This window comes from Asparagus officinalis, chromosome 6 (genome assembly GCF_001876935.1).
Source record: "Asparagus officinalis chromosome 6, Aspof.V1, whole genome shotgun sequence".
Taxonomy (NCBI): domain Eukaryota; kingdom Viridiplantae; phylum Streptophyta; class Magnoliopsida; order Asparagales; family Asparagaceae; genus Asparagus; species Asparagus officinalis.
In genome coordinates, this window is record NC_033799.1 from 44,336,374 (window position 1) to 44,363,270 (window position 26,897).

General features: G+C 39.4%; 2 long non-coding RNA genes across 2 annotated transcripts in view; both read left to right on the forward strand.

Annotated features, from left to right (window-relative positions):
• The window catches only part of LOC109845421, a 30,535-nt gene extending 3,654 nt beyond the window's left edge, over positions 1 to 26,881 (forward strand). The window contains exon 5 of the long non-coding RNA XR_002248347.1: positions 26,588 to 26,881. This is a non-coding gene — a long non-coding RNA (uncharacterized LOC109845421). The remainder of the gene's footprint in view (positions 1 to 26,587) is intronic.
• LOC109845420 lies at positions 11,229 to 11,858 on the forward strand. The gene is made up of 3 exons (XR_002248345.1): positions 11,229 to 11,246; positions 11,336 to 11,643; positions 11,768 to 11,858. It is a non-coding gene; the product is annotated as an uncharacterized LOC109845420 (long non-coding RNA).

Here is a 26,897-nt window from a genome sequence, read left to right on the forward strand (position 1 = left end):
CAAGTACGATGGCTGGTATGTGTGTCGAACAAGAAGTATTATAAACTATGTTGTATGAATTCCTAAGAGTACTTACAAAACAAGTATCATGTCCAGTATGTGTGTCGAAAAAGAATGGCTAGAAACTATGGTGTAAGTTGCCTAGTTTGTGGATCTAACCCTGTACCAGCGAATAGTCAACCTGTGTAATTGGGTCCATGCAGATTATGCATCTGATAGACGATTACATGGGCACACAATCAGTTTGGAGATCAGCTCCAAACCCAACAACCCTCAACCCATTTATTCTTCAAATGCCTATGTGTTTAAGGATGCTTCATTCAGTGAAATGGCAAAATAGCAACAGATGATGGTGAATGCGATAATGATAACTGGTGATTATCAGCTGCGACTATGTATTCTTTTTTCAGTCTTTTTCTTCCAGTTCTTTCTATTCTTTTCAAAGTTCTTATGTAGAGGGTAAGTTTTTGCTGCTGGTTGTACAACTTCTTCTCCACATGTCTCGGAAGTCTAGTTGTCCTTTCAGTTTACATCAATATATACTCCCTCCACCCCCATAACGCCCCACCCCCAACCCGCTTTTGTTTTTTTCGCTTATTTTTTAAAATATATTTAGCGTTTATATATGCATAATACTAAAATTTCATATTCGTTTAATTTAGTGCAGTTCGATAGACATTATGCATCGTGGGACCAAACACGTAACATCATCGTGCCTTAGAATATTGCTAACTGGCGTCCAACATGATATACAACAGATAGAAGTGTGAATGCTATTTAAAGTCTCAATCAACCCCATGGTCATGTGAAAATTAAGATAGATTAGATATAAAATTATTCTAACATCAGATTCCAGCATTTAAGTTCTTGGGTTTAACTTATTCTAGTATGTTGACAACATTAAACAGCAACAAAAACCTTTTCGAACACAATTTTGGATTGGAGACATGAATCCCTTTCTCACATTCAGTCCTACAGTGACCATCTCCATAGTAAGATTAATAAACAGAATCATTGTCATATCCTTTTTCACTACCTCCATCCAAGTTCACTTACACCTACTTTTGATCTTCCTTCTCACAATTCAAAAACCTGGTTTGTGATCCATAATTATATCTGTGAACTTACAAGTCAAAATCTATGGAGTGAGACACTTGTATGTTAGGCCTATTTGTGTCAAGAGCAAGTTTTCAATTAACTTGTTCGCATTGTGATCAATTGTGACCTGTAGGTCACAAGTTCAACTCGTGGAAACAACCTATTGGAAAAAATGCAAGGTAGTACAATAGACCCAAAGTGGTCTGACCCCTGCCATGACCCGCTCATGGACAGAGCTTCGGGCACCGCACTGCCCTTGTTGGCATTGTGACCAACATATTGTTCCGAATGCTGCAGGCTGTATTGCTGCACTATGATTGTCAGCTAGCTATAAAAGATAAAAAAGAGGCCATTGTCAGAACTTTATCGACTAGAATTTCTCATATTTCTGGAATTAGTTTATATTATTTTGGTAGAATGAAAATGCAAGCTTCTCCAAAATTTCTCTAACAAATATTGCACAAATAGCCATTATCTCTTTTTATTAGTCATTACATCCTAGATATAGAAGTCTCTTCCCAGGAAAACCTCCCTTGTCTACTTTACAAATTATCAAACTGTCGCAGTCAGTTTCATTACCTCAAACTGTCGCAGTCAGTTTCATTACCTCAAACTGTCGCAGTCAGTTTCATTACCTCGTGCCGTATCTGTATAGCTGTCACTTTCATGTGTCATGTGGTGCTTGCATTACCTTCTAATTTGATGCATTTAGCAACAACTGTAATAACCATGAAAGGCTTCCAGAGCCCCAGTTTGAAACCATCTCACTGGATTTTGCTTCTCACCCTCTTTTATGCTATTAATTTACCTATTGTTGGTCTAGGTTATCAAGTAAAATATTCTGAGGCTATTTCTAGGTTGTATTGTCTTGCAACCACATTTTCAGTTTTTACCTCACTACCTAATTTTCCTTTGATTATAACAGGAGCTGCAAATCATATAAAATAATTTTATTTTTTAAAGAGGAATTAAGCCTCTCATCTTGCATTTACTTTTTTTTTGTTGAACTAACTAAAATGTAATCTCAACATACTTAATAAAATCTAAGCATACAAAATGTAAATAATATATGTTTAGGGTCACTAATCAACCTTGTGAAATGAATAAAAGTACAAATCAACATTGCAACATTTCATATGATTTTTTAGGTCAAAATGTCTTTTGATATAATGCGAAAGTTATGATATTTCACCCAAAAATTGCCAAACGTGGTATATTGTTTTGCGACAAGTCATATGAAAGGATATCTTGACTAAGAACATCTCCAACCACAAAACCCAAAATGGTGTAGTTTTTACATCAAGTTGATGTAGTTTTTACACCAAATCACTATTCCATCTCCAACCCATTACACCAAATTTTACACCAAAAAGAATATTCCTTTTATTATTCTTATCTTTTAACATTTTATCTATTTAAAATATTTAATAAATTATGTAATTATATAATACATTACATATAATTAATTATAATAATATATTTTATGAATAATCATTTTATACTCTAATTTCATTATAATAAATTTTGTTGAATTTTATTTTAATAATTATTTTATACTCTAATTTTATTATAATAATTAATATAAGTTAATATATATTATTAATATAAATATAAAAAACAAAAGCAAAAAGAATAAAGTTTAGAAAAAAGCAAAAAGGAAAGAAAATATGAATAAAAGAATAAAGTTTAGAAGAAAAAAAGCAAAAAAAAAAAAAAACTGCGCTATCGCTACAGTGTTGCGCCATTTCTGGCGCAACACTGTAGCACCCCGCTAATTTAGCGGGGTGTTTGGCGCTCCATTGGAGCGCCAAAACACTCTAAAATGGAGTTTTGGCGCTCCATTGGAGTTGTTCTAACATATCCGCTGATATATCGGGGATATATCACCCATGTTGTAATGTGACTTAGCATATGAAGATAAAACCCACCTACCTCCGTACATTCTAGTCCAACTATTCCCTAACCTAACTCTCTATTACACCAACCATTAATAATTTTATATTAATATTGGAAGGTTATAAATGGAGGAGTGGTGAAGGGTGAATGCATCAGATAGAGAGAAGTTAGATAGAAGAGAGAGAGACAGAGAGAGGGAGTTAGTTTCTTTCTTTGTGTGATTCGTTAGTGAGGTTAGAGAGTGATATCCTTTGTAATCTTCTCTTTTGTGATTAGTGAAGTTCTTTGCTGTTCTCGACCGTAGACGTAGGTCATACTAACCGAGCCATGTTAAATTTTTGTTTGTTGTTCTTTGTCTTCACTATGTTTATTCGGTGTTGCTATCATCCATTTTTATATAGACATCTTCTGTGTTTGTGAAGCCCCCCGCTACAACAAAGTGATATCAAAGCCTGCCTTAAAGTGCGTGTATCTGCTTATCGTATGCTCTGTGGCTGTCACTAAAAATGGATCCTCCACATCAGAAAATAAGTTTAGATTATCATTTACTCTTTAAAGGTATTGGACACTATTCACGAGTACGATACTATTCATAAGTACTGTTACTATTTACAAGTATGGTTACTGTTCACAAGTACAATTACTATTTATCATTATAGTTACTGTTCTAGTGGGCTTCAAGATGTTTTCTGCAAAATACAAAGTAGAGAAATTCGATGGGAGAAACAGCTTCAGTTTGTGGAGAGTAAAAATAAGGGCTCTCCTTGTACAATAAGAACTGTTCAAAATCTTGTTCGAAAAGGATAAGTTGCCGGAATCTATACCCAATGATGAGAAAGAAGAGCTGGAGATGAAAGCGCATAGTTCCATACAACTATGTTTGACCGATGAGGTACTGCAGGTGGTTACCAATGAAGATACCACCACCGGCTTGTGGCTCAAGTTAGAAAGCTTGTACATGAGGAAATCTCTAACAAACAAGCTCTACTTGAAGCAACGCCTCTTCACCTTTCGCATGAAACCATTTAGATGAAGTTAACACTATTCTTATGGATTTAAAGAATGTTCATGTTAAAATTGATGATGAAAATCAAGCCCTTATTTTGTTATGTTCATTACCTCCTTCCTATGAGAATTTTGTTAATAGCATGTTATATGATAGAGATACACTTTCTTTAGAGGATGTCAAATCAGCCTTACATTTAAAAGAGTTAAGACAAAAAGTGTTTATCGTAGGAGGAGAGGATCAAGCTGAAGGTTTATTTGCTCGTGGTCATCCTGAAAAGGGTGTTGGTGGTAGAAGCAAATCTAGAAATATGTCTAGATCAAAATTCAAGCCAAGAAAAAAATATTGAATGCTATTACTGTCACAAGTATGGGTATATAAAACCTAATTGTCCAGTGCTCAAAGCAAGGGATAATTCACAGTCGAACTCTGGGGAGATGAAACCTTCAGTTGCCACTGTAACTGAAGAGTCTTCTAATTCACATAAAGTTCTTTCAGTTAGTGTTAATACTCATTCACAAGATGAGTGGCTTCTTGAATCGGGTTATTCCTAGCATGTGTCCGTATAGGGATTAGTTTGTCACATATCAGTCTATCGATAATGGAAATGTCTTGTTAGAAAATAACATGCATTGCAAGACTGTTAGTATCAGACACTATTTTAAAAAGCCTTCGCCTAGTCCGTCTAGTCGTACGCCTAGACCTAGGCAGTACCTAGGCCACCTAACTAGCACCTAGCGCCTAGACAGTATGTAGGCTACCCACCTAGATTTTACAACGTTTAGGAGAGCATTGTCTGCTTACATGGATTGTAACCTGTAGGCATTGATTGTGATTTTATGTGTTGTAGCCTACACGTCCTCCAAACTCCATTAACCTCCAAATATGAACACCTCCACTACCTCTTCTGACCTTCAGCAAAACCTCATCGACCGCTACTTAAATAAAAAAAAAAATCTGCCTAGACACTAGTCTGACATCTAAGCTTTCTATAACATTGACATTCACTATCAATTATTGTAATTAAAAAATAAAAAAAACATCATAGGCTCTAGCCTTGTTAGTTATTATTTTGGCTATGTAGTATCTAAGTATGCATGATTTATTATGGTACTAAGATTGCTATCTTTTTTAAAAATTTTATATGAATTTAATACATATTTTTACAATTATTATAATTAAATAATTTTAAAAATAGTCAAACGTCTAGGCGTACGCCCAGGGGTCTAGGAGCTAGGCGCTCGTTCAAACGCCTAATCCGCCTAGCGTCTTTTGTAACATTGGTATTTTATCACTTAAAATTAGAACCCATGATGGTATTATTAGAACATCGAACAATGTCCGATATATACCAGAGTTAAAGAAGAACCTCATTTCTTTAGACATCCTTGATTCAAATGATTTTAAGTTTTCGGCTGAAAATTTTTGAGAGTTAGTAAATGCTCTCTTATTGTGATGAAAGGAAAGAAGATAAATGCTCTCTATGTCCTTAAATGCAGCACAGTGACATGTGCTACAACATAGTGACAGGTGCTGTAGTAATATTATCCTTGGATGATTCAGATTCTGACACCATATGTTTGTGACATGCGATTAGGGCATATGAGTGAAAGATGATTAGATGTATTGAGCAAACAAGATCCGCTTTGTGGTCAAAAAACTAGTAAGCTAGACTTTTGTGAGCATTGTATTTTCGGTAAACACCATAGAGTCTCCTTTAGTACACGTGTCCACAGAACCAATGGTACTTTAGATTATATTCATTCAGATGTTTGGGGTACCTTGCAGGTTCCATCGAAAGGTGGAGCTTGATTTCTGCTAACATTGGTTAATGATTATTTCAGAAAAGTTTGGGTGTATCCTTTGAAGTATAAGAGTGATGTGTTTGCAACTTTCAAGCAATGAAAGATTATGATTGAGAAGCAAACATGAAAGAAAGTGAAGCGCCTCAGAACCGATAATGGGATGAAGTTTTGTTCCCCAGAGTTTGGTCAATTCTGCAAGAATGAAGGTATTGTGCATTTGTGCATCATGGTACAATTCATTATACACCACAGCAAAATAGAGTTGCAGAAAGAATAAACAAAATACTTTTAGAGAGAGCTCGATACATGCTCTCTAATGCTGGTTTGTCAAAAGACTTTTGGGCCGAAGCAGTCAATACAACTTATTACTTGATAAATAGATCTCCTTCTATAATAATTGATTTTAGGGAAAATTGCTTCCAGCCCCCAAAACAACCCACCACATGCTCTGCCCCCCCAAGACCTTTTCAACGTGCCTTTTACCCCCAAAACCGCCCCCGATTTTCTTCCAGCCCCCAAAACCAATCCCCAGGCGTAACGTCGTTTAAACCCCGCTCGAAATGCCCAAAATACCCTTACGTTTAAAATTCCCCGTTATGAGTTACCTCCTCGTCCGTACCCTGTCGTCTCTCTCTTCTGCAAGCAAACCGACTCCAGAAACCCAATTCAAAACCCTAGCCCTAAATCAACCGACCCCAACGCAAACCGAATCAAAGCAAAGTGATCAAAATGGCCGGCGATTCAACCCCCAAAGCCAACCTCAATGCCGACCACAGCGAAAGCGATTACGCAATGGCCGGCGATTCAACCCCCAAAGCCAACCTCAATGCCGACCACAGCGAAAGCGATTACGCCCAGCGATTCGAAATCTCAGAAAGAGCCCATACAACTGCAGTGCGGACTGAATCTGAAGCTCGAGCTGCGATTGGCGATGTTCTAGAGGACATCGCAACCAGCCATTCTCATCCCAGAAGCCGGCCTCAAAATAGAAGTGTAGGCCCCCGCGAAGGTCTAGAGGGCAGCACCGGCACCACCGGCGCGTCCAACGATGCCACTAGAGCGCTTCTTGGTCTACAGAGAGGAGAAAAAGAGCAGCACGTGGCAGCACCCAAAAGGTAATTTTTACCGCAAGTTTTATGTTGTTAAGGTTATGGTTTGATTGATAATGCTCTTAGTCTGGTGGGAAGGTCCAAAAGTACGGTGTCTGTTAGCTGTTGAGGTTACTGTTAACATGCAAGGTCTATGCTTTTATTGCTGAGATTGTTGTTTAGTTGTTGAGGTTAGGCTTTGGTTGTTAAGGTTAGGTTTTGGTTGTTAAGGTTAGGTTTTGGTTGATAAGGTTGTGGGGTTGTTGTTAAGGTTGTTGGTTACTGCCTTTATTGTTAAGGTTGTTGTTTAGTTGTTGAGGTTAGGCTTTGGTTGTTAAGGTTAGGTTTTGGTTGATAAGGTTGTGGGGTTGTTGTTAAGGTTGTTGGTTACTGCCTTTATTGTTAAGGTTGTTGTTTAGTTGTTGAGGTTAGGTTGTTGGTTACTGCCTTTATTGTTAAGGTTGTTGTTTAGTTGTTGAGGTTAGGCTTTGGTTGTTAATGTTAGGTTTTTGTTGTTAAGGTTATGGGGTTGCTGTTAAGGTTGTTGGTTTACCCGCAAAGTTTACGGCATAGTTGTTATGTTTACTGATTATACTAAAAAATGCTCTCGTCTTGTGTTTTTGTTTTGTAGAAAAAGGGCAAAGCCAGCTATTACGTTGCGGCCCACCGCCAGCTTCGGTGCCTATCACGACTTCATACAGAATTTGGTGACACGTATGGGGCCAAGGTATTTTGCGGCCTACGAAGATAGTGTATTCAGACACTACGTCCAATTTGGCCCACCTGGCGTCGATCTTCCCACCTTTGAGCACATTTTGAGTCAGTGGGACAAGAAGAGCAAAAAATTCGTCTTCACCGATAGGAATGATGGAGAAGAGATCGCATGCTCATTCAACCTTGAGTGGGTAATGGAGCATACATGGTTCTCTAATGAGGGGCTTCATGTTGACCACAATCGGGACAGGAAAAATAAGATTTGGTCCAGGTTCTTTGACAAACCCGAGGCGGGGGGTTCCAGCAGTATAGCTCCCCCCAAAGGAGGCCCCACCAGACGCAATGTGGAGGACCTGCTCTTGAAGCTGGTACTATCTTCTGATCGCCGAGATGTGAAGGACTTTGTCCTGCTACAGATCCTCTATCAGCTGAGCATGATTTGGTGTCCAAGCAGTGTTTCCGGCGTTCCTAGGTATTTATTCAAGTACGTCGACAGCATCGAACAGATCAACAACACTGCTTGGGGGACCTATATATTCAATGAGACATCTGACGCGATAGAGAGGGCACTGAAGGGTCCTGAGCCAGGGAAGACGACATTATATCTGCAAGGGTGTACCCCTCTAGTTTGTGTAAGTAATCATGTTTTTTGGAATTTGTGAAGGTTAGGGTTTAGTTGTTAATGTTACAGATTCGTTGTCAAGGTTACAGTTTGGTTGTTAATATTACGGTTTGGTTGTTAATATTACGGTTTGGTTGTTAAGGTTACGTTTTTATTGTTAGGGTTACTTTATTAATTGTTACGGATGAAGGTGTTTGTTAAGTTTTTATTTCTCTAATGTGCAGTTGTGGTATTATGAACTCACCGGCATCATGAAGCCAGCACTTGGTTGTACGGTGAGGCCTCCCCTGACAAATTGGGTGAGACTTGGGCACGTTGCTGGTTCTTTGAGATTGACCACTGTTGTTGCGAAAGCAAGCAAAGCTACGATAAATCTTCCACAGCAACATGGACAAATTCAAAGAATCGAGGGAGGTTTTTGGGGGAAAGAGCAGGGGATAGAGAAAGAGAAGAGGAGAGAGAGAGAGAGAAGAGGAGGATTAAGGGTCCGGCTGCAGTAGACGCCGGCAGGGCTCGTGGCCCAATAGACCTTCTTCACAAGAAGAAGAGGAGAGAAGAAGATGACGACATCCCAATTGATGCACTTGTAAGAACTTAGCAATCGTTGATTTCATTTGTTTTTGAATTAATTAATCCTTTTAATAGTACTCTACCTGTCCGTTGCATATGTGATGCCACAGGATATTGATGAAGACGCCGAGCAGCCAAATGATGCAGTTGAGCAAATGGATTGGCCTCAGCAAGTTATCTACTAGAAGAGCATCGCGGCAATGAACGAATCATTACGCCGCGAGAACGAGAATAAATTCAAGGGTATGATTGTTGCAGACCGTGTAAAGATAAGTGCTCTTTCTATGAAGGTGGCTAAGCTGTCTGCTCAAAATAGAAGACTGAGAGAGGAACTAAGCGAAGCACGATCTGGAACCCTCTCTGTATATAAGGATAAGAGCCCTACAGGATTGGTGTCCAGCCCATTGATGGAGCCGCAAACTTGTACAGGTTAGATGTGGCTTGCAATTACGTTTGCATGTTATGGTTAAAAATTGATTGATAAGTATATGGATTTATTGTTAAGGTTAAGAATATATTGTTAACTTTACGTATCTAATGTTAAGGTCAGGGATTTATTGCCAAGGTTGGAGATTGATTGTTAAGTATCTTGGTTAGTTTTAAGGTTATGTAACTGATGCTATGTTTTTTTTGACAATGAAGTACCTAAGCTCATTTGTGTTTATTTTTTGAATCAGACACTCCAGGCACCGTGGGTGGCATTGATGTACAGTACGAGGGGGATGTCAATAAATCATTATTATTTGATGAAGCTAATAAGGAGAGCGAGACCCCTCCAACAGGGAGGGCCTCTCCACAACCATTGTTTTCTGATATCCACAATAAGAGTGAAGATGCTCCGCCAGGAGAATTACCTCCACCAGAGGCATCTGCTGTTGACAAGGCCCTTGAGGCAGAAATAAACGAGGGAGAGAAGGTGTCCCGCCAGCGAAGGAGCTACTAACTTGTACAGGTTAGCTTGCTTTTGTACTATATGTTAAAGATTGGTTGTTATGTCTACGTATTGGTTGTTAAGCTTTTTATTGTTTATACTCTGAATATTATCAGAAACAGGCACTCAACGCGAGGGCACTGGAAGGGAAATAACGCCGGCGGTTGAAGTCCCTTCTGCATGTGATGGGGAGACGCAAACTTGTATAGGTTAGCAACTTTTCACCATGTGTTTAAGCATCAGTTGTTAGGTTTACTATGAAATTGTTAAGTTTAGATAGAAGGGGCTATGTTTTCTTAATATTTATACTTCGAATGGATTGTTTGGAATCAGACACTCTGCGGGAGGACACTAGGATGGAAATAAAGCAATCAGAGAATGCCCCTCCACCAGCAGAAGAGACATCAACTGATGACGAAGATGCTCCTATTGTGTTTTCAAAGGTTTTGAATAAGAGAAAGAGGGGTGCAACGGGGGCACGCGGGAAGATGGCCGCTGCTGCACCCCCTAAACGGAAGAGATGCAAAAGATCGGTGAAGCCTTCCAAGTGGGTAGTCACCCCTTACACTGAAGGGAAGAAGAAGAAAGAAAAAGACAACATAGGGGACAAGGCTATAATAGAAGTGGGTGGGGAGGAGGAAGCGCAGGTGCAGGAAAACAATGCAGAGTTGGCTCCTACTCGGCTACAAAGTGACCCCCACTCTATCTGGGAAAAACACATGAGTTCCCCTATGAGTTCAGAAGAAGAAATGTACAAAGATAAGCTGAACGAGGGGATTCCCTTTCCAGATGGCTTCATCATCAAGTTTTTGGGCGACAAGGACATATTTGTACATAACTATAAGGTGTCAGCAGACGTTGCCGCGCTACTGACGGAAGAGGAGCAAAAAGCTCTTAACCATTTTTGCATTTGTAGATGTAACAAGTAAGTATTTACCTCACATCTCAAGTATTTACGTTTGTTGTTTAGTTTGCGGGTTTGTTGTTATGGTTACGGGTTTTTTTGTTATGGTTATTGATTTGTTGTTTAGGTTAAGGGTTTTTTTGTTATAGTTATTGATTTGTTGTGCAGGTTATGTGGTAGTTGTTAAGGATACGTATTTGATGTTAAGGTTACGTGTTTGTTGTTATGGTTACGGGTTTTTTGTTATGGTTATTGATTTGTTGTTTAGGTTAAGGGTTTTTCGTTATAGTTTTTGATTTGTTCTTGCTGCTAATTGTTAGTTGCTAACTATTATTTTTGTTTTTTTCCCTGTTTGCAGTTTTATTAAAGTGTACGAGGGATCAGCAGGGTCTATTACCCGGCTTGAGATCCTCAATATATTACGCGGTGGGCGACTGGATGATTCAGTAAGATTTTCGATTGGTATTTATTCATTAGCATATTTAACAATACTATTATTAATTACTTGTTGCCAACTTATGATAGCTTGTTGATACGCTGCTTGATTTAGTTCGTGAAAATCAGAGAGCATCGTCCAGTATAAAATTCGGCGTAGTCCCTGTTTGGTTTAGTGTAAGTTTATGTCTGGCGTGGCGTACTCCTAACTATCAGCACATAATCTATGTTAAAAGGAACCTGATCGGGTTAATTCTTTATTGCAGCACCAGATACATGTGCTGAAACCAGATTACCAAGAGCTGCATGATATCTACATCAAACGCTTGGTCGATGAAGGGTGTACTAACCTCTTAGTTCCCATTGTCCAGGGCGATCATTGGCATCTTCTGGAGTTTGATGTCGAAAATGATATTGTTAGGCATTACGACTCCTTGAAGGAGAGATCTGGACATTGGGACCCTGTGCTCAATATCGTCAAAGCCTTCAACTACATTAAAGCTGGCTTCAATGAGAACCAATTGCGCAGCGTATTCGACCCAATCAAAGTTCCATGCGAGGAGCAAAAGGGATCGTAAGTTTGCCGGAACCCTTGTTGGTATTCATTGTTGGAAACTGGTTGTTAAGGTTACGAATTTGTTGTTATGTTTTGATTGAAAGCAACAATGGTCTCAATGCTTCCTTGTGGTTGTGTGCAGGTATGACTGTGGGATCTATGTCTACCAGTTCGTACAAGCGATTACCGAAGGTAGAGATGTCCTGCACGTCACGCCCGAAGAGCATAACACATGGGTGGTTTGTGCGAAGCTAGCAACATACTTACTGATTGAAGGCAGGAAGAGGAAAAAAGAGGTGGGAAAACTTGACGATGATGACATTGAGATGTAGATTTTTTGTAAATGATATATTACAATTCTTTGGTATTAATAACAATATACATGTAAATATTATAAGGTAAATATAAACAATATACAAGTAACTATTATAAGGTTGATATCAAGGGATAACATTAACAACAAACCCATGAGTTCAACAACAAAACCGTAACCTCAACAACAAACAGCAAAGCTTAATAACATCGCAAGATTCTGCTAACTTGAAGCAACTATTATAAGGTTGATATCAAGGGATAACATTAACAACAACAAACCCATGAGTTCAACAACAAAACCGTAACCTCAACAACAAACAGCAAAGCTTAACAACATCGCAAGATTCTGCTAACTTGTGCTTCAAATGCAACCAAACTAAATTCGAAAAGATTTCTACATTTGCTCGCCAATAGTTTACGATATGCTAGATCCCCAAGGGATAACATTAACAACAAACCCATGAGTTCAATAACAAAACCGTAAACTCATCAACAAACACAAAAGCTTAACAACACACTATATTAGCAGGAACATATTAATAGGTAGTTAATAGAGCGTATCATCATCAAGTTCAGCAAAACATTTATAGATTTACAATTAATGATAACCTAGGGGCCGACTGCTCCTCCCCCGCTCCCCTTGCTCGAAGCGCGATCGTGGTAGGAACCCCTATCGCGAGGAAGGGTAGACGGCCCAACACCTTGGGCCCGGAGAAATCGTTGCCAGAGCTCTTTCTCCACCGTCATTTGCCTGCCGTCCCAAGACACTTCAATCAATTCCGGGTCGGCGCGGGAAGGCTGCGGTTGCTGGCTTTGAGGTTGGTCAACGGACATGTCGATGGGACCTTGCTCATTGTTTGCCTGCTGCTCACGGTCTCCACCCACAAGCTGAGTGACGACGAAACCTTCCATCAGACGACGGTTCATGGGAGAGGTGTAACGAAACCTAATCCTCTTAGGGATATCCGAATATTCCCTAATCTCTAGCAGCACCTTGCAGTCTCTGAAGTTTGTCTTCGTGGTGACGTCAGCGGAGCAGTACATGCATTGGCCGATGCCCTCGAATAGTGATTGGAGGAACTCCCACTCCCAGAGGTGGTAGGGGAGATTGAAGAGGCGGACCCACCTAAACATGGGGTACGGCAATGCTCTTAGCCTGAGGTCCTCCCGCCAAAGCCTGAATCTGCCCACGAAGGACCCAAGATTTACAGGACTGAGCTGGACGGCTTGATCTAGTAGCTCATCAGAGGGGAATTTAACCATGAACCTATTTATAGATACCAGCTTGATCTCATAGGTCCAATCCCAGACGTCGAAGCGATACCCTAGCATCTCTCTGAGCTCGTCCAAAGATGGCAGACCCACCTCAATAGTGAGGAGAGCGAATGTAGAAAGCTCCTGAATGTTGCGGGCGACGTTATCTGGAACGGGGAGAAATCGTGGGTCCCTGTTTGCTACAAGACCATGAGGGCAATCCCGGGAGATATGCCCCGAGCCATGATAATGTATACACGCGCTATCATCGTGAGACATGATCCTTCTGGTTTCGAAACGAAGGTCGTGTAGTTGTTAATGGGGCTGGGATGGGGAGAAAATGGCGGTGATGGGAAGATTGATGGCTTCTGAGGGTTAATTAAAGCGTGGTGGCTGGGAATAACGAGGAGACAGATGATAATACTGGCTGTCTTGGAAACATAATCTACTATGGAAGCATTTAATACAGATAGAAACCCACTAACTGCTTTCTTGATCAACTTGGCAACTAAAAGGCTAAAGTTGACAAGAGAGCGCTAACATTAGCTAACAATCCATAAGCTTGACAACGGAGCGCTAACATTAGCAACCTATCCATAACCTTGACAACCAATACATAATCTTAATAACCAGACCATGATCTTAACAAAAAAAAAACATAAGCTCAATAATACAACCTTGTATAATGCCACGTCCTTCTTTACAGCCATGCTACAACCTTAACAACCAAAAAATAAGCCTAACAACAGACAAATAAGCCTAACAACAGAGCTTAACGTTACAACAGGGAGCTAACGTTAGCTACCATTCCATAGTTTTGACAACAGATAGCTAACCTTAACAACCAATACATAAGCTTGACAATTAACAACTTACCTTAACAACAGGGTGCTAACCCTATTAGTAACCAATCCATAAGCTTGACAACCAATCCACGATCTTAACAACAAAATCATAAGCTTATCAATTCACCCCGTGATCTTCTCAACCAATAAGCTATACAGTAGAGCTAAACGTTACAACAAGGAGCTAATGTTAGCTACGATTCCACAAGTTCAACAACAGATAGCTAACCTTAGCAACCAATACATAAAGATTGACAACAGAGCGCTAACTTTAACAACCAATCAATAAGCCTGACAACAGGTCGTCAACTTTAGCAACCAATCAATAAGCCTGACAACAGGTCGTCAACTTTAACAACCAATCAATAAGCCTGACAATGTATCCTGACACGTCCTTTACAAGCTTGCTTACACCCCTACCAAAAATAAAAGCTTAACCGCCACGCAGTGATATTAACAAAACACTAAACTTTGTATTTGACAACCTTGTATCAGCCACGTCCTTCTTTACCGTCATTCTTAACATAGAAAAAAATAAGCTTATCAACAATACCGTGATCTTCTCAACAATTCCCTAAGTTCAACAAATCAATGAGGTCTGCTACAATCTTAACAACCAATAAATAAGCCTAACAACAGAGCTAAACGCAACAACAGAGGGCTAACCATGAGCTTGGCAACAGAGCGCTAATCATAGCAACCAATAAATAAGCTTGAAAATACAACGCCAAACTTCACAATAAACACGTAAACTTAACAACCAGTCAATAACCTTAACAGCGAGTCCATAATATTTCTTGATAAATCGTTAAACTTAACAAAACAACATGTATCCAAAAATAATTTCCTTTACAATCATGCTACAACCTTAAAACAAACAAATAAGCCTATCAACAACCCCGTAAACTCAACAAATAAGCTTGAATACACGATGACTACAGCATGTATTACCATTGTCTCTACTATATGTCCCATAACCGTGGGTGAATATAACTGGCTCCATTTAATGAACTTGTTCAATAACAAGATAGTTAAGATTCATAGGTGCGTGGAATACAATCAATTCAGATGGATCAATGTGTGAATCACCTAGGAAGGCATGCCATGCTGTTGTAGATAGTCTTATGGCTTACGTTTACACTGTATAGCTATACAGTGTTAACGTAAGCCAGAGGACTATCTCCACCAGCATTCGCATGCCTTCCTAGGTGATTCACACATTGATGCAGCTGAATTGATTGTATTCCACGCACCTATCAATCTTAACTATCTTTTTATTGTACAAGCTTATTGAAAAGAGCCACATGCATTCACCCACAGCTAATGGAACTAAGAGCAAACCCGTTCCAGGGGATAACATCTTCATCAGCGTGAGGGATACCTAAGATCTTCATCATTGTGCGCAAACCTCGTCGCCATGACCTTCATCGATCTTCATCATTGTGCGCAAACCTCGTCGCCATGACCTTCATCGGCGTGAGGACTAGCGTTGATCTTCTGGTTTTAATGGCGAAAGGAGAACTTAGCGTTGATCTTCTGGTTTTAATGGCGAAAGGAGAACTTGAAGGTTTTGGGGAGAGGGAAGCTTTTTTTCCAGATTAAATATAGAGGGTCAACAGAGAATAAATGGTAAGGGAGATCGAGGAAAGATTGCGCCGAAAGGATGTCTGCGCTATCCTGTAGCTGAACAGGCGAAGGGATGGTGATGTTGCCGCGTGGAATGTGGGGATAGGTAGGTGTTCAGGTTATATTAACTCTCCTCCTTGGGAACTAGGAGGAACATTGAATGCAGTAGCAGAGAATATACCCCGGTGACCGTGACAAACAAGCGCAAGTGAATAACAGTAAGGGACCTTAACAACAGGACGCTAACCTTAGCAATCAATACATAAGCTTAATACCAGAGCGCTAACCTTATCAACCAATCCCTAAGCTTGACAACATGGCTCTAACCTTAGCAACCAGTCCATAAGCTTGACAACCAGCACATAACCTTGAAAGCCAATCCATGATCTTTAAGAACAAAACCATAACATCAACAATACAACCCCGTGATCTTCTTAATCCATAAGCCTAACAACAGAAAGCTAAGCGTTACAACAAGGAGCTAATGTTAGCTACCATTCCATAAGTTTAACAACAGAGAGCTAACCTTAACAACCAATACATAAGCTTGACAACAGAGCACTAACCTTAACAATAAGGCGCTAACCTTAGCAACCAATCTATAAGCATGACAACCAGCACATAACCTTGACAGCCAGTCCATGATCTTTAATAACAAAACCATAACATTAACAATACGACCCCGTGATCTTCTTAATCCATAAGTCTAACAACAGAGCTAAGCGTTACAACAAGGAGCTAATGTTAGCTACCATTCCATAAGTTTAACAACAGAGAGCTGACTTTAACAACCAATACATAACCTTAATAACAGAGCGCTAACCTTATCAATAGGGCGCTAAACTTAACAACCAATCCATAACCTTAACATTTGTAGCGATATACTTGACAATAAGGAGCTAAGCGTTACAACAAGGAGCTAAGCTTATCAACAGGGCGCTAAACTTAACCCCGTGATCTTCTTAATCCATAAGCCTAACAACAGAGCTAAGCGTTACAACAAGGAGCTAATGTTAGCTACCATTCCATAAGTTTAACAGCAGAGAGCTGACTTTAACAACCAATACATAACCTTAACAACAGAGCGCTAACCTTAACAACAGGACGCTAATCTTAACAACCAATCCATAAGCTTGACAACAGAGCACTAACCTTAACAGCCAGTCCATGATCTTAACAACAAAACCATAAGCTTAATAATACAACATATATTTTTCCACATTTTTCTTTACAATCTTGCTTACAACCTTAACAATGAAAAAAATAGCTTAACAGCCACGCCGTGATCTTAACAAAGAAAAAATAAGCCTATCAACAACCCCGTGATCTTCTCAACAATTCCCTAAGTTCAACAAAACAATGAGGACTGCTACAACCTTAACCAATAAATAAGCCTAACAACAGAGTTAAACGCAACAAGGGGTCGTCCTTAGCAACCATCACATAAACTTGGCAACAGAGCGCTGACCATAGCAACCAATAAATAAGCTTGAAAATACAACGCCAAACTTCACAATAAACACGTAAACTTAACAACCAGTCAATAACCTTAACAGCGAGTCCATAATATTTCTTGATAAATCGTTAAACTTAACAAAACAACATGTATCCAAAAATAATTTCCTTTACAATCATGCTACAACCTTAAAACAAACAAATAAGCCTATCAACAACCCCGTAAACTCAACAAATAAGCTTGAATACACGATGACTACAGCATGTATTACCATTGTCTCTACTCTATGTCCCATAACCGTGGGTGAATATAACTGGCTACCTTCAATGAACTTGTTCAATAACAAGATAGTTAAGATTTATAGGTGCGTGGAATACAATAAATTCAGATGGATCAAATACGTGAATCACCTAGGAAGGCATGCAAATGCTGTTGGAGATAGTCTTCTGGCTTACAGTTACACTGTATAGCTATACAGTGTTAACGTAAGCCAGAGGACTATCTCCACCAGCATTCGCATGCCTTCCCATGTGATTCACGCATGACCCATCTGAATTGATTGTATTCCACGCACCTATCAATCTTAACTATCTTTTTATTGTACAAGCTCATTGAAAAGAGCCACATATATTCACCCACAGCTAATGGAACTAAAAGCAAACACATAAGGGGATAACGTCTTCATCAGCGTGAGGGATACCCAAGATCTTCATCAGTGTGCGCAAACCTCGTCGCCATGGCCTTCATCGGCGTGAGGACTAGCGTTGATCTTCTGGTTTTAATGGCGAAAGGAGAACTTGAAGGTTTTGGGGAGAGGGAAGCTTTTTTCCAGATTAAATATAGAGGGTCAACAGAGAATAAATGGTAGAGGAGATCGAGGAAAGATTGCGCCGAAAGGATGTCTGCGCTATCCTGTAGCTGAACAGGCGAATGGATGGTGGTGTTGCCGCGTGGAATGTGGGGATAGGTAGGTGTTCAGGTTATATTAACTCATCCTTGGGAACTAGGAGGAACATTGAATGCAGTAGCAGAGAATATACGCCGGTGACCGTGACAACCAAATGCTGCTGAATAACAGTAAGGGACCTCTCCACAAGAGGGCGCTAACCTTAACCACCATTCCATAAGTTTAATAACAGAGAGCTAACTTTAACAACCAGTCCATAAGATTGACAACAGGACTCTAACCTTAGCAACCAACCCATAAGCTTGACAACAGGGCTCTAACCTTAGCAATCAGTCCATAAGCTTGACAACCAGCACATAATCTTTAATAACAGTCCAAACGTTGCTGAATAACAGTAAGGGACCTCTCCACAAGAGGGCGCTAGCCTTAGCCACCATTCCATAAGTTTAACAACAGAGAGCTAACTTTAACAACCAGTCCATAAGATTGACAACATGACTCTAACCTTAGCAACCAACCCATAAGCTTGACAACAGGGCTCTAATCTTAGCAACCAGTACATAAGCTTGACAACCAGCACATAATCTTTAATAACAAAATCATAATATGAACAACTTAGCAACCAGTACATAAGCTTGACAACCAGCACATAATCTTTAATAACAAAATCATAATATGAACAATTCAACCCCGTGATCTTCTTAACCCATAAGCCTAACAACAGAGCTAAGCGTTACAACAAGGTGCTAACCTTAGCCACCATTACATAAGTTTAACAACAGAAAGCTGACTTTAACAATCAATACATAACCTTAACAACAGAGCGCTAACCTTATCAATAGGGCGCTAAACTTAACAACCAATCCATAACCTTAACATTTGTAACGATATACTTGACAATAAATCCATGTGCATGATAATAAAACGCTAAACTATATAGGCCCGTTCGAGTATAAGATTTCTTGGATTCTGACTGTATGATAGCATCAACCATTTGAATGCTAATAACCTTATCTATTCCCCATTGTCAATTCTCTAAGTTCCATAACCTGTGCTTGAATATAAATGGCTTCCAACAAAGAGCTTTCCAGCAGCCTGTTAAGTTAACGGAAAGCTCTTTGGAGAAGGCCATTGCTATTCAAGCCCATCCGATAGAACTTCGAGATAATGACAATGGGGAATATTATAAAGGTAATAATATTCAAAAAGGTTGATGCTATCATATGGTCAGAACGCAGAAATATTAAAAAAGTCTTCATAAGCGTGAGGGCTAGCCGTGATCTTCTGGTTTATGAGATTGGAGAGGGGAGAGCTTAGGATGATCGAGAAAATAATGAGGACAAATAGAATGGTGGTGATGGGAAGATAAAGAAGATATAAAGGTGAGGAGAAATGTTATATAGTTCGGTTCTGTATTGGAACAATCCGAGGGATGGTGATATTACTCTACTGCCTTGGGAACTATGAAATGCATTGAATGCAGTCAAATCAAAAATATCTCGGTACCCTTGACAGCCAATTGCAAGTGAATAATAGTAACCTTAACAACAAACAAATAAAACTGACAACCAAGTAATAACCTTAACAACCAAGCCAAAACTTCAACATTAAAGTGATAAAATTGAAAACCAAGTAATAACCTTAACATCCAAGCCATAAAACTTAACAATTTTAACGATATACTTGACAAATTTATTTAACGATCGGTGATACTGACAACAAAGAGCAGGTGGATAGCAGGTGTATACAATAAACTTTACATTCAATCGATAAACATAACAATCAATCAAAAACTTGAACATTAAAGTGATGAATTTGACAACCAAAACAATAACCTTAACAACCAAATCAAAACTTCAATATTAAAGTGATAAACTTGACAACCAAGTAATAACCTTAACTACCAAGTCAAAACGTCAACATTAAAGTGATAAACTTGACAACCAAGTAATAACCTTAACAACCAAGCTATGACCTTCTCACTTGTAGTGATATATAGGACAACAAATCTATATACATGACAATAAAACGCTAAACTATATAGGCTCGTTACAGCTTGCACGATTGTGACCCTCCATGTTGCATCGAGAGCACTTAACCGGTCGGGTGTTCAGCGACCTGTTGTTTATTCGTCTAGTGCATGGTCTGCCACGTCTTTTTTTGGTGAGAGGAGGCTTCAACACTCGCTCTTCTGGCGGTACAAAGCGCTTCTCATAATCTGGGATGGGATAGATGATCGGTGCATAGCTTGCTCTGAATGCGTCAACAGTCATGTACCAATCGCAATATTGATAAATTTCTTGTCCCATCCATGAAATTGCAGCGCACGCATGTTTGCAGGGAATGCGGGTGATGTCCTAGGACCTGCAAGAACAAGTCCGATTCTTCAAATCTACGCGACAAGTTTTATTGGACTCGACCTCTACAATATCTTCCGTCGAATGTTTAATCGCCAAGCAGCTACCATGCTGAATGTTATCACTCAGCACCAACTCCGCTTCCTGGCATAAGTATCCAGACCATTTCTGACCCAATAGCCTCCTTTCATGCATGCGCTCCATTATTTGCTTCCGTATGGTCTCAACCAAAGGTAAGATTCGCAACAATCGTGCCTTTCTTATCCAGCTGTTGAAGGACTCAGCAACGTTTGAAGTAACATGGCCATACCTTAACAACAAAGCACTAACAATAACAATAATTCCTTAAACTAAACATTAAAGGCCTAACCTTAACAACAAATATCCTAAACTTAACAGCAAAACCCTAGCAGAATAACTCTAACCATAACAATAAAAATCTAACCTTAACAGAAAACTGTAGGATAACTCTAACCTTAACAACTATAACAGTGCTGTAACAAAATAACGTCGGGACCAAGCTATCTTACCTTATACCCGGAAAATGCGCGTTTGCCCATCTCTCCGGGGAGTATTCCATTGCAGTGATGTAAGCCCTGTGATCGATCGCTGCCAATTCTTTCATGTCATTATCCCATTCAGATATTGTGAACTTATAAGCCGCAGATTGTAACAGCTCGCCCAACGTAGTCGCGATATTTGCCTTGTGCCCAAAATCCTTCATCTTCTTTTTGAAATTCTCGACTAGATGCAGAACACACCTTGAATGGAATGCATCTGGAAAGAATTCCTCGACTGCTGCCCTGATACCCTTGTCGGCGTCTGAAATCATTACCAGTCGATGTGGAGGTTGGTAAGGATTTTTCCTATCATACAGTAACGTCCATAATCCTTGTAAGAATCATTTTCAGTTAACCTCATTCTCTTGGTCGCATACATAATAAGCTAGGGGAAATATTCCCTGGTTGCCGTCATACTCAGTAGCGCTAAGTAGTATGCCTCTGTAACGATCTTTAATAAATGTTCCATCCAAAAACAATAGAGGCCTACACCCAGCAATGAACCCTTCAATACAGGCATTATAACTAATGAACAGTCGCCTGAACCTTCCGTCATCAGCATCAATAACAACACGACTCCCTGGATTAGTTGCATGCACCATGGATTCATACCTGCATGAATATAACAACAAAGCAGTACATTTAGCGAAGGATTCATAACCATAACAAATGATCTTCAAACTTCACGACCAACACGTATACTTAACGACGAACCAATAACTTTAACAACTAATACGTATAGTTAGCAACCAACACGTACACTTAACGTCGAACCGCCAACTTTAACAACTACTACGTATAGTTAGCAACCAAAAGGTAAGAGTGATTTCAGAAGAATAAAAAAGATAAGGACCATCTCAGTGAATCGTAAGCCTCATCATCATCACCGAACAGGTCCTGTTGAGCTGTCTCCTTGCTCCACCACGTTTTACTGTAGTTAATCTTGATGCCAAAATTAGAGAGCATGTCGTTCTTGATATCGACCGCACGAAGATCTGGCCTAACCTTCAAAACAGCTTGTATTTGGCTTGATGCCCTTGAGTTGCCAGCATTTGCTCCATGTTGACCGCAGGTGTGAGTAGACTCAAAATTCTTTATGGACATGATAGACGAATTTCTGAGCGGGGAAGCAAACAACATCCAAGGGCAACCATGTGTGTGTTTGAATCGGCAATAGACTCTTATGCGTCTTTGTTCATTGTGGTAAAAATCATACTCGAACCGTTTAGCAATTGAATAGTATTGAAGTGCTAATCTAACTTCAGCAGCACTATCAAATTTCTGACCAACTTCACGTATGGAGGTGTGCCACTCAGTTGGGATCTTTGTTTGGTGATTAAGCATGTCTTCCAGCAGCATGATCGAGTCGCCGGTGGGGTTGTCATTAGGAATACGCTCATCATTACAGGTTTGGGTGAACGGGGTATCTGCGCACCGCGAATTTTCTGTCGGTATTGTCCTGAAGTAGAAATCAAAATACATAGCCTTAGCAACGAACTGATAACCTTAACAACGAACTCATAAACGTAACAACCAACACATATCTGTTGCAACTAACCCTTATACTTAAGGGCAGACTCGTGACCTTAACAACAAACGCATATACTTAACATCAAACACCATAACTTAGCAACCAACTAGTATACGTAACAGCCAACAAATAACTTTAACAACCAGTGCTTAACATAACCTTGACAGCCAACACATTACCAAAGCAACCAATGCATGTCGGGTTGAAGCCTTGCAATTCAAAGTTAAAGATCAAGTTCAAGCTTCATCCGCACGTGTACCAAGTCAAGCTTAATTGAAGATCAAGATTGCTTGGGTAATGTAGTTTAGGATTTATATTATGTGTGTTAAGTACTCTAAGCTCAATTATCTATACACACACATTTTATTGGTTTCCTTGTATATATATGTAGTCACATATATATACAACACAAGTTTTAGTTTTCATGTTTATAAATATGAAATTACATGTTTCATATTGTGATTTGGTTTATCTACTTAGATATGAAACAAATATATTTTCATATACATACTCATAGGTTTCATTTTCTATTGTATTTGTGAAAATATTGTATTCTTAGTTTATAGACTTCAATATCAGTTTATACATGTTTTACTAAGTCTATAAAAACATTTCACAAAGTTTCAAAAGTTGGTTTATGTCAAAACATCAAAATTCAAGTATCTCATATTTTCATGTTTTGGACTATTTTGTAAAATGATGATATTTTTCATTTGGGAAGTCCTTTTTGATAACCAGTCATTGTAGCATGTTTATTATCATGTCTACAATCATTCCCCAAAGTTTTACATTTTTTGGAATTTATTTGATATTTTTAAACAGTGTTTTAAAATCAGCGTTGTTTCCTGAAATGTCAGTTTTCGGTCGACCGGTACGGTCGACCGGTCAATTGACCATTCATCAGTATTTTTCCAGAGAATCGTCGGTCGACCGGTCCGGTCGACCGAGAGCTCAAATCGGTCGACCGACAGAATTTCCGGTCGACCGACGTTAGTCCAGAAAGTTTTCTTCCTGGATTAGTTGCATGCACCATGGATTCATACCTGCATGAATATAACAACAAAGCAGTACATTTAGCGAAGGATTCATAACCATAACAAATGATCTTCAAACTTCACGACCAACACGTATACTTAACGACGAACCAATAACTTTAACAACTAATACGTATAGTTAGCAACCAACACGTACACTTAACGTCGAACCGCCAACTTTAACAACTACTACGTATAGTTAGCAACCAAAAGGTAAGAGTGATTTCAGAAGAATAAAAAAGATAAGGACCATCTCAGTGAATCGTAAGCCTCATCATCGTCACCGAACAGGTCCTGTTGAGCTGTCTCCTTGCTCCACCACGCTTTACTGTAGTTAATCTTGATGCCAAAATTAGAGAGCATGTCGTTCTTGATATCGACCGCACGAAGATCTGGCCTAACCTTCAAAACAGCTTGTATTTGGCTAGCAATGAACTTCCTTGATGCCCTTGAGTTGCCAGCATTTGCTCCATGTTGACCGCAGGTGTGGGTAGACTCGAAATTCTTTATGGACATGATAGACGAATTTCTGAGCGGGGAAGCAAACAACATCCAAGGGCAACCATGTGTGTGTTTGAATCGGCAATAGACTCTTATGCGTCTTTGTTCATTGTGGTAAAAATCATACTCGAACCGTTTAGCAATTGAATAGTATTGAAGTGCTAATCTAACTTCAGCAGCACTATCAAATTTCTGACCAACTTCACGTATGGAGGTGTGCCACTCAGTTGGGATCTTTGTTTGGTGATTAAGCATGTCTTCCAGCAGCATGATCGAGTCGCCGGTGGGGTTGTCATTAGGAATACGCTCATCTTTGTTGTTCATATTACTTATCCTAGCTCATATACATTGTTGTATTTCATACTTGCTAGGATAACTTGTTAATAAGTTTTAATTGGCATTTAATCGGATTAGATTAGCATAAGACCCTAATCACCCCCCCTCTAGGGTCTAATAATATCCTTAACAACTAACCCTTATACTTAAGGGCAGACTCGTGACCTTAACAACAAACGCATATTCTTAACATCAAACACCTTAACTTAGCAACCAACTAGTATACGTAACAGCCAACAAATAACTTTAACAACCAGTGCTTAACATAACCTTGACAGCCAACACATTACCAAAGCAACCAATGCATGAGGTTAACAACTAATGGCAAAACCTATCAGTGAACTCAAAAGGAAATCTGGAGTGTAATTCCTACGCAGTTTCCGGCGTAGTCTGCGTGTTCTGCGAAGTTGAGGATTCCGCAGCGGAGGTGGCATACAAATTCGCGTCTGTAAATCCATTACGCCGACAATACTCGAACATCAAATTTAAGTCGTCGTCATTGTCAATTGAAATGCTGAATTTCTTTTCCCTTTCGCATATGAACTTCAGTGAAAGAGATTGCATTGGTATTTTAAGCCTTTCCGCCACTCGATATTTCAAGCTGATTATTTCTGTATTCTCTTTGATAACGACGAATACACCGTCACCACCTTTGTTGCTTTTTGCCTTCGTTACCACGCATAGAAGAGATCCATCTGCCATTTTATTACAGGGAGTGGTTGAAGAATCGAAGAGACTTTTATTAAGGAGAATTAAGTGGAAGGAACAACTTAGCTTGAAGGGGAATATAGCTGGTGATAATATCTGATGATAATTTTGGAGGGAAATGAGATTTTTTCCCCCAAAAAAAGTCATTCATATCACCATTTAATGCCTACAGTCGAAACGATGGGTTTTCGTCGTGAGAGGGCGACGAACACAGGCTGCGAAGGGTATTTTGGGCATTTCGAGCGGGGTTTAAACGGAAGGTGGCCTGAGGATTCGTTTTGGGGGCTGGAAGAAAATCGGGGGCGGTTTTGGGGGTAAAAGGCACGTTGAAAAAGTCTTGGGGGGGCAGAGCACGTTTTGGGTTGTTTTGGGGGCTGGAAGCAATTTTTCCTTGATTTTAAAACTCCAGAAGAGGTATGGTCTGGTGCCCCTGCTAATTACTCTTAAGAGTATTTAGTTGCTCTGCTTATTTTCATGTTAGTGATGGTAAGCTTGAACCTAGAGCAAAGAAAGCTATCTTTCTAGGATATGCTACTGGGGTGAAGGGATATAGATTATGGTGTTCTGATCCCAAATCACCTAAGTTTATTATTAGTAGGAATGCTACTTTTGATGAGAAATCCATGCTTCACCCGAGAAAGGATTTTGTTATTGATACCACAGGTACTGAAAAGGAGTCTAGTAAGCAGGTGGAGCTAGAGAGCTCAGCTTCAAAGAGAGTACTTGAGGGCGCTCATGTTGAACTAGTTGATACCGCAGAAGGTTCAACCTCAGATGCTGACACACCGCAAGAGCAACAGTACAATATTATCACCGGGAGAACAAAAAAGCAGATCCGATCTTCTCAACGTTATGCAGACATGCTTGCTTACGCTTTGAGTATAGCAGAATCAATTGAAATTAAACTTCTGCGAAGTTATTTCCCATGGCATCTATATAGGAGCGCGTTTAAAAATTTCCTCCAACTTATAAGTGTGTTTTTCCTTATAAGGGTCCAAGATCATGTTTGATAAATTTTACTTATTTACTTATTTTCCTCTTATTAGTAAGTTAGCTGGTTTTTCCAATTTATTTTTTGGACCTTTTAAGGATGTTACTTATTGTTTGAGAAAAGACTATTTTGTCCTCTTACATAGGAGGTTTACTTATAGGGTTGTGTAAATAAGTTTTGCCAAACATGTATATGGCTCTTCTTTTTTAAGACTTGCCATATATACCTTCTTAATAGCTCCATTTAATATTCTTCGCATATTGTTTTTCTTTTTATGTATATCCTTCAGAAAGGAACATGTAAAGCGAGCAGGCTGCTTATTATGATTGCATTAGTACCACTTAAAGACCATTTGCCAACAAATTCCTGGCATTCCACGCTTGGTAATACACCTCTGCACCATGATATGCCCTTTGTCATCCCTTTGTAGTTCTGCACCCATAAAGATTCTGTTGCACTAAAATTCTGATTTCTATGTCAAAGTTTCTGTGCATTAAGCATTTCAATAAGAGTACATTATAATAACCCTCCTCATCTATAGTTTCAGTACGACTTGTCACTCCTCAACTAGTGTATAGCACTCCGCAGTTCATTGGGAATACAAGGGTTGTCTTCAAGTTATCTACTCAAAACGGCAACTCAGGTGAAGTGCTAACAAATGCATTGAGGGATGATAAATGCTGCTGGAGGTACAGGTGAGGTGGTTAGCTGTAGTTTATCCTTTTCTTAATCATGAGATGATAAGAATGAATTATGCTGTAGATATTTCCTAGCTAGCTACAAAGCAATGAGAAGGCAGCAAAGTTTTTTGTTTCTTTATAACCACGTTGCACGAAATATTTTAGTGCAGG